A 9,421-nucleotide genomic window follows, 5' to 3' on the forward strand; every position below is an offset into this window, starting at 1 on the left:
TGTCCACGTGTCCTCAACACTTACGGGGAAATGGACGGCTACAAAGGGTGGCAGCATCACAAAAAAGTAATTTTCGCCACCCTTTTGTTCACACGAGCCTGGCGGAAGCAAACTCGGAGGGATTTTCGTCGCCTCCCGTTCACACGAAGGCGACGAAAGAGATCTAGCTTGGGGAATGCTCACACGAGAGCTCCGAGTTTGAGTTATCTAATAAAAAAAGGCAATCTTAATTATTCAATTATAAAAAAATAATTAAGCTTAATTATACTTAAATACATAGCAGAACGCAAAAAAGGCAGATTGATAAATTGATTCGAGATTACAAACATCAAAACATGAAACCATGGTGTAAATTTACAACAGCTCAAGTGGAGGTTGATGACGATGACTCATCGGACACAGCATCTCCAAAGACTTCTTGTACTTTGTTTTTAGCATATTATTGATACAAAGATCTTGCAAGATTGTCGCGGCGATTAGCACATGAACCAATGTCATTTGCCACTCCTCCTTGAACACCTCCATCGTCGCCTCTTTGAGCACGCTCAATTGCCTCCGCCCTTGTGGAACGTAAGTGTCATAAAATCTAATATCTAACTAACCCAAATGATTTTCTCATATTAAATTGATCACTTAATGTGGGAGAATAAACGGGAACAAGTGTTAAGATATAGGTATGTGCTTATAGATCTATCTCAACACGGGGCCAATGGTAAAGGGGCCCAAAAGGGAGATGGTCTATCAAAGAGCAAGGACAACCAATGGAGCATAAGACCTTAGGGTTAGCTTCATTGAAGACCTCCAATAAATGTGTGTAAAAGTCCTTTGACCTTAAGTAAGCTAGGGCTGAGCTTGAGGTGGGAACCCGGCCCAAGCTCGAGGTGCTTGTCCTGCTTGAGGTGCTTGTCATGCTTGAGGTGTTTTTCATGCTTGAGGTGCTTGATTAAGATGCTTGAGGTGCTTGACTGGCTCCATGCTTGAGGTGCTTGACTTGCTGCATGATTAAAGTACTTGAGGTGCCTTGAGAAGCTTGCCTGAGATGCTTGTGGGAACACCCCCTAGTTCAAGTGCTTTGTCATGCTTGGTGAGTAAGGTGCTTGATCACCTAAAAGTCAAAAGCATTCCTACAAGAGGGGAGGCGAGCCCTTTTCCTAGGGGCTAGAGAGAGAACACCCACTCACACACACAAGGGAAGCCCAACTTGAAGAGGCAGCAAGGACACATGTCAGGCCCCTACCCATGTTACCTTCATGTGTTTCTTGAAGCCTATTGGCTAGGCTTCAAAGGGGTCCAATGATAAATTACATGAATTATCTAATTGTTTTAGCATTTATCAAGTCCTCTCTCTCAAAGGGGAAAGGGGGACACTTGTCCCAAGGCTACCCATGTTGCTTGTAATGGCTCCTGCTTGTGATTGTCTAGGCCTGGAGGGGTCCAATGAGCTTCAGGCATGAGCTACAAGGGGGGGTCGACCCAAGCAAGCTAGGGGGGTGCCTAGGGGGTATACTCACCCACACACACTCACAAGCACTCTCATTGTGTGATATGCAAAGTGCAAGAGCTCCCTCTCCAAGCAAGTAGAGGTTGAGAGCCTACACCAACACTCTTGGCTATGGAGTGCAAATCCAACCAAGAGCCATGCTTCAATGCTTAAGCTTGCCATCTCCTTCTTCTTCATTACTATGCTATTATGTATGCTAGCAACAAGAGTATGATAAGTGAGGAACTAATTCTTTCTCCTACGAAATGTTTCTTCTTCCTCTTCCCTACCCTCATTCCCTGCTAGCTCTCTCCACCTTCGAAGGTGTTTGAGGTCTTGGGACTGAGGCTTGGGATAGTTAAAGCTTTCTTCAAGTTTATGTTATGTTTGTGGTGCATGAAGCCTTCCATCTTCATGGCATCACCTAGGTCACAAGGAACACAAAGACTGTATTGTAACAAGTCTCTCTTTATGGGAGAAATCATAATACAAATGCCTATTGGAGGGGGGACCGGCTCCACATAAATCCGGTCCTCAATTGTTGTCATGTTCTCTAAACTCTCTCTCTTGCAAAAGTATTGTCTATGCCAAGTTAACTAATTGCTATGATTATGTTGCTATCTTCAATTATGTCTACCCGCTATGCTCACAAAATCATTTCTTGAAAGTACTCTCATTAAATTCCGCTATTCTCAAATTGAATAGGCAAATTCCATTACATTGGTATCAGAGCATTTGGTTTCTCTTTTCTTGCTTAAGAAGAGAGGTCCTTAAGTAGCCTATAAATGGTTGATGTTGTTAATTATAATAGAGTAAGTGGAACTGGGATCTAATACCGGTTTTGTTAAGCCCACTATGTGGGGGATGGTGCACACCTCGGGAGCTTTGGACTTAATAATGGAGTCATTTTAGACTTGCCTACGGCTTTACCATTATTGAGCCATAAGAAGTCCGAAAGGAGCTAGCCCTTGGCAACTCTGCTATGTTAGACCTACTCCTCTACTCTCTATAATTAACCACTTTGAGCCGTGGGTGTAGATACTTAAGAGCCGATTTTCAAAGGCTAAGAGGAGTGGCAACTAAGGTTTTGAATTGCCAAAGCATACACTAAGTACATACATAAAATTTTGTTAACATGGTTGACAATAATCAAGAGAGTAGAATGAACATTGATAGCTTTGACTTTGCACATGAAGGTGCTAATGATGATGCTCCCATGTTTGTGAATTATCTTGTGACTAGGTTGCAACAAGCTATGGGCAACCCTACCTTGCAAGCCGAAGTTACTCAACAACTTCGTGCCTATGGAATTTCCCTTCCTCTGCAAGAGGAGAGAGAGCTTAGGAGGCCTCTTGAAGAGACCCCCAAAAGAAGACTCTCTCCCATTCGAGAGGAGGAATCCAAAGAGAAAGAAAGCAATGAAAGTCTAAGTTCTTCTGAAGATGTGGCTCCACGAAGAAGGCGGTCTAGACGATCGCCTACTCCTCCCAAGAGGAAAAGAGCAACCCATAGTCCTTCTCCTCATCACTCTCAAAGGCAAGAGAGGAAACAAAGGAAGAAAAGGGCTAGGAAGAGGTCACCCTCTTCTCCTTCTTCTTCACCTTCCTTCTCTTCCGATGAAAGTTATGGCTATTCTCCTAGAGAATACAAGAGGGGAGGACATCGCAAATCATTTCCTGCATGGCGAAGGTCACAAAAGCTAAAGAAGTTCAAGGAGGGAGGAAAGAGTATCTCTTTTCTCACCTACGATGGCACCTTTGGTGCTACCGACAAAGTGTGGGCCTTCATCCAGCAATTTGATGCGGCCTTTGGGGACGAGGGCTTCACAGAGTCCTCCAAGCTACGCCATGTAGCTATGCACTTCCAAAAATCAGCTCGTCAATGGTGGGCTAGCCTTCGTGGCAATGGAGAAGCCCCAAAGACATGGAAAACTCTACGAGTTTCCATCATGAAGCAATTTCTTCCAAGCGATACTAAAGATAAAGTTCTTACCGAATGGCGCGGCTTGAAGCTCCTCTCATGAGTCTATCAACAAGTATGTAGATAAGTTTTGGGATTTACATCTCAAAGCTACTGTCTTTCAAAAGATAGACTTTGCCGAACAAAGACAGCAATTCTGTGCGGGATTACCTGAAGAGATGGCCGAATATATCAACTCTCAACGGCCCGGTACTATTACCGATGTAATCCACCACACCATGGTTGCTTCACGCATCAATTTCCATCAAGGGGCTAGACGTAATGTCAAGCCCATGGAAAACAAAGATAAAAATGATGCAAAGGGGAAATCCAATGCTCAAAATAATTCCCAAGGCACTTCCAACAACAACAACAACAACAACAATCGGTCCAAGGAGAAGGGAGTTTACAAAGGAAAAAAACAAACTCTCTCCTGAAGAGCTTGAAGCTTTTCGCAAGGACCATAAGTGTTTCAAGTGTGGGGAGCAAAGACATGGCTATCGTTCTTGCCCCAAGAAGAATACTCGCAATGAGACTCCTAGGGCTTCCACCATCGAAGCTCCAAAAGAGGATGCTCATTGCAAAGGATCATCACTCTCCTATGCTTGGGGAAAGGTAAGAGAGCATGATGCCTTCATCTTGTTTGACCCTGGCTCTACTCTCAACTTCATATCAATAGAGTTGGCCACCAAGTTGGGCATTCAAGCTTTTGAGATGGGAGATATAGTAACAGCTGATGCAGCTTTCAAGGGACAACAAGCCTCCGTTACTCCCTTGATTGGGAAGTTGAGGCTTCATGTCCAAAGCTATGTCGACAAAGAAGACTTCTTCATCTCTCCCCTCCAACATCAGGATGTTATCCTAAACGCACCATGGTTTGATCGCATGGCTGCCAACATGAAGTTCCCTGAAAGGAGAATTTACTTCACCTACAGGGGAAAGAACATGTATATAGATGCTAGTGAGTGTGGTCGCACTATTCCACTTGTAAATCCTCTTTCTTTTGATAAATCAATGAAGAGCTCAGTTTCTGCGTACATGATTTATGTCAAAGAGTCTCTAAAAGCTAATAATGTTTCATCAAATGAAAATGATAGGAATCAAGAAGAGTTAGACTTGTCTACTTTTCTAAAAGGAATCCAAGATGTGTTCATCGATGATATCCCTATGGACCTACCTCCAAAACGAGGGGATGATGACCATCGTATTGAGCTCCTTCCAGGAAGCTCACCGCCTAACAAACCTCCTTATCGAGTCTCACAAGCTCAACAAGAGGAGATCATGAGGCAAGTACAAGAGATGGTAGACAAAGGGATGGTGAGGCCTAGTTCCTCTCCCTTTTGTTCTCCAGTCCTTCTAGTGCAAAAGAAAGATGGTACATACCGTATGTGTGTGGACTATCGAGCACTAAACCATATCACTATCAAAAACAGATTTCCCGTACCTCGAGTAGAAGATCTGTTTGATAAGCTACAAGGCTCTACCTACTTCAGTAAGATTGACCTTAAGAGTGGCTATCATCAAATAAGGATAGTGGATGAGGATATCTTAAAGACCGCGTTTCGCACAACATTTGGTCTTTATGAATATCTAGTCATGCCTTTTGGCTTGACTAATGCACCAGCTACGTTGAATCGTTTGATGGAGAAAATTTTTAGACCATATTGAAAATTTACTGGAGTGTTCTTCGATGATATCATCATCTACTCCAAGTCTTTGGAGGAACATAAGCAATATCTCCAAGTGATTTTTCAAGCCTTGAGGGAGAACAAACTTTTTCTCAACCAAAAGAAAAGTGAATTCTTCCTTCAAGAGATTCAATATTTAGGCCATATTATCTCTCACCATGGTATTCGTATGGATCCATCAAAGTTAGAGGTAATAAAATCATGGCCTAACCCAAGGAATCTACATGAGCTAAGAAGCTTTATTGGTATGTGTGCATACTATAGACGCTTCCTAGCAAAATTCTCTGAAGTAGCAGGACCATTACACGACTTAACCAAAAAGAACGTTAAGTTTGTATGGACTGCTAAGGAGCAAAATTCTTTTGAAAAACTCAAAGAGAAGCTTACTTCCCAACCAGTCCTCGTGCTTCCGGATCTCTCAAAGCCATTTGAGGTCCAATGTGATGCTTGTGGTGATTGCCTTGGAGCGGTTTTGCTTCAAGAAGGGCATGCCATAGCATATGAGAGCCGAAGGCTCAATGGTGATGAACGAGTCTTGGGCATTTATGAGAAAGAGCTTTTAGCTGTCCTACATGCCCTAGACACATGGAAGCACTACCTATTGGGGACTCCATTTATCCTACGAACCGACCACCAAAGTCTCAAGTATTTCATGACGCAAACCAAGCTTTCCGACAAACAAATGAGGTGGGCAAATTTTCTTTCGCAATTTAATTTCCATATTGCTCACATAGCTGGTAAGCACAATCAAGTTGCCGATGCACTTTCACGACGACCAAAAGTTAATGCGGTGTCTATAGCTACTCACAATGATCTATCCTCTATGATAGATGAGTATGCTACTGACCCTGACTTTAGAAACATAATGTCAGCCCTTGCTTTGGGGAAGAAAGAGGAACCATTCACCTTGCAGGATGGTTATCTTCTCCACTGCAATAGGCTATGTGTTACCCATTCCCTTCGTGAAAAGGTTATGTATGAATCCCATGCTCCCCCATATGCAGGGCATAGAGGTATTCAACCTACTCTCCGAGGAGTAGAGACGTATTTCTATTGGCCTACCATGAAAGTGGACATACAAGAGTATGTTTCAAAATGTGTAGTATGCCAAAAGACCAAGTATGATAGAGGGAAGCAACCTGGATTACTCCAGCCATTGCCTATTCCAAATTCACCATGGGAGAGTATATCCATGGATTTCATCTTTGGATTACCCAAGTCTATCCATGGGAATACAGGAATATGGACAATAGTCGACAGGTTTAGCAAGCAAGCACATTTTATTCCTGTCAAAAAGACTATTAAGGCACATCAAATGGCAACTCTCTTCATCTCTCAGATTTTCAAACACCATGGATTACCCACATCCATCGTGTCAGATAGAGATCCTAGAATGACCAGTAATTTCTGGAAAGGTCTCTTTGAAAATCTAGGAACAAGATTGAATTTCTCTTCGGCCTATCACCCACAAACGGATGGCCAAAGTGAGATAGCCAATCTTACGATACTCGATCTACTCAAGACTTATGTTACCGAAGTAGATCAACGCTCACAATGGGAAAAGTATTTACCGCTAGTAGAGTATGCCTACAATAATACTGTACATACTTCTACGGGCAAAGCGCCTTTCGAGATCATAGAAGGAAGACCTAAAAGTCCCTTGCTAATGAAAGTACATGGGAAGATCTTCGCCGCCGATGAGTATAGCCGTGACCTACAAGAATCTTTTCAAAAGATTAGGGAGGCTATAGCCATCTCTCAACAAAGGCAAAAAGCTGCTGCTGATAAGCACAGAAGAGCCTTAATGTTCAAAGAAAATGATTGGGTCTTACTCAAGTTTCCTAAGGCTCGATTAAGGCAAACGACGGGCAAAAATCCTACGGGCCATCAAAAGTATTATGCTAAACTAGCAAAAAGATACTATGGTCCTTTCCAAATCTTGAAGCCTATCAATGAGACGGCTTATCAACTCAAGTTGCCCAACCATTGGCTTATACACAATGCCTTTCATGTAAGCTTACTTAAGCCCTACAAAGGAGAGCCACCAATTGAACCAATTATTGAAGACCCTCCCGAAGTTGAAGACCAAGAAGAGGTGCTACAACCCGAAGCTATCCTTCGGCATGAAGACAAGGTACTACGACATGGTAAGATTATCCGACGGTATCTTATTAAGTTCAAAAATTATCCTTTTGAAGATGCTAAATGGATGCAAGGAGTACAACTTAAGGATAGTATGAACCTTGTCAATGCTTACAATGCTACATTAGAGTAAGCAAATGTACAAATTTCTTTTAAATAACTCATGTTTTTGTCTTATATGACTAGTCCTCTTTTTAATTGTGCACAAATTTAACTAGTATGCATGCTTAGAATCATGTTTGTGATGACGACGTCTGTCAAACACCAAGTAGAATTTGTCACTCTACTTTGGGAGAATGAAATGGACTAAAGAGCAGACATGCTTGCGGCAGCTATGTCTCCCAAGCACCAAATGGATTAGTCATCCATCTTGGAAAGATGTCGTAGGGTAAAAAGGGATCCTTTACCCGCTAAGTACGATTGACTAATGACTAAGACTTTATCTCTTCTACCTCATAGTCGAGGACGACTATGATTTCAAGAGAGAGGTAATGTCATAAAATCTAATATCTAACTAACCCAAATGATTTTCTCATATTAAATTGATCACTTATTGTGGGAGAATAAACGGGAACAAGTGTTAAGATATAGGTATGTGCTTATAGATCTATCTCAACACGGGACCAATGGTAAAGGGGCCCAAAAGGGAGATGGTCTATCAAAGAGCAAGGACAACCAATGGAGCATAAGACCTTAGGGTTAGCTTCATTGAAGACCTCCAATAAATGTGTGTAAAAGTCCTTTGACCTTAAGTAAGCTAGGGCTGAGCTTGAGGTGGGAACCCGGCCCAAGCTCGAGGTGCTTGTCCTGCTTGAGGTGCTTGTCATGCTTGAGGTGTTTTTCATGCTTGAGGTGCTTGATTAAGATGCTTGAGGTGCTTGACTGGCTCCATGCTTGAGGTGCTTGACTTGCTGCATGATTAAAGTACTTGAGATGCCTTGAGAAGCTTGCCTGAGAAGCTTGCCTGAGATGCTTGTGGGAACACCCCCTAGTTCAAGTGCTTTGTCATGCTTGGTGAGTAAGGTGCTTGATCACCTAAAAGTCAAAAGCATTCCTACAAGAGGGGGGGCGAGCCCTTTTCCTAGGGGCTAGAGAGAGAACACCCACTCACACACACAAGGGAAGCCCAACTTGAAGAGGCAGCAAGGACACATGTCAGGCCCCTACCCATGTTACCTTCATGTGTTGCTTGAAGCCTATTGGCTAGGCTTCAAAGGGGTCCAATGATAAATTACATGAATTATCTAATTGTTTTAGCATTTATCAAGTCCTCTCTCTCAAAGGGGAAAGGGGGACACTTGTCCCAAGGCTACCCATGTTGCTTGTAATGGCTCCTGCTTGTGATTGGCTAGGCCTGGAGGGGTCCAATGAGCTTCAGGCATGAGCTACAAGGGGGGGTCGACCCAAGCAAGCTAGGGGGGTGCCTAGGGGGTATACTCACCCACACACACTCACAAGCACTCTCATTGTGTGATATGCAAAGTGCAAGAGCTCCCTCTCCAAGCAAGTAGAGGTTGAGAGCCTACACCAACACTCTTGGCTATGGAGTGCAAATCCAACCAAGAGCCATGCTTCAATGCTTAAGCTTTCCATCTCCTTCTTCTTCATTACTATGCTATTATGTATGCTAGCAACAAGAGTATGATAAGTGAGGAACTAATTCTTTCTCCTACGAAATGTTTCTTCTTCCTCTTCCCTACCCTCATTCCCTGCTAGCTCTCTCCACCTTCGAAGGTGTTTGAGGTCTTGGGACTGAGGCTTGGGATAGTTAAAGCTTTCTTCAAGTTTATGTTATGTTTGTGGTGCATGAAGCCTTCCATCTTCATGGCATCACCTAGGTCACAAGGAACACAAAGACTGTATTGTAACAAGTCTCTCTTTAAGGGAGAAATCATAATACAAATGCCTATTGGAGGGGGGACCGGCTCCACATAAATCCGGTCCTCAATTGTTGTCATGTTCTCTAAACTCTCTCTCTTGCAAAAGTATTGTCTATGCCAAGTTAACTAATTGCTATGATTATGTTGCTATCTTCAATTATGTCTACCCGCTATGCTCACAAAATCATTTCTTGAAAGTACTCTCATTAAATTCCGCTATTCTCAAATTGAATAGGCAAATTCCATTACAGTAAGAGCTTGAATTTCCACCA

This window comes from Adiantum capillus-veneris, chromosome 6, assembly GCF_014529385.1.
Source record: "Adiantum capillus-veneris isolate H3 chromosome 6, ASM1452938v2, whole genome shotgun sequence".
Taxonomy (NCBI): Eukaryota; Viridiplantae; Streptophyta; class Polypodiopsida; order Polypodiales; family Pteridaceae; genus Adiantum; species Adiantum capillus-veneris.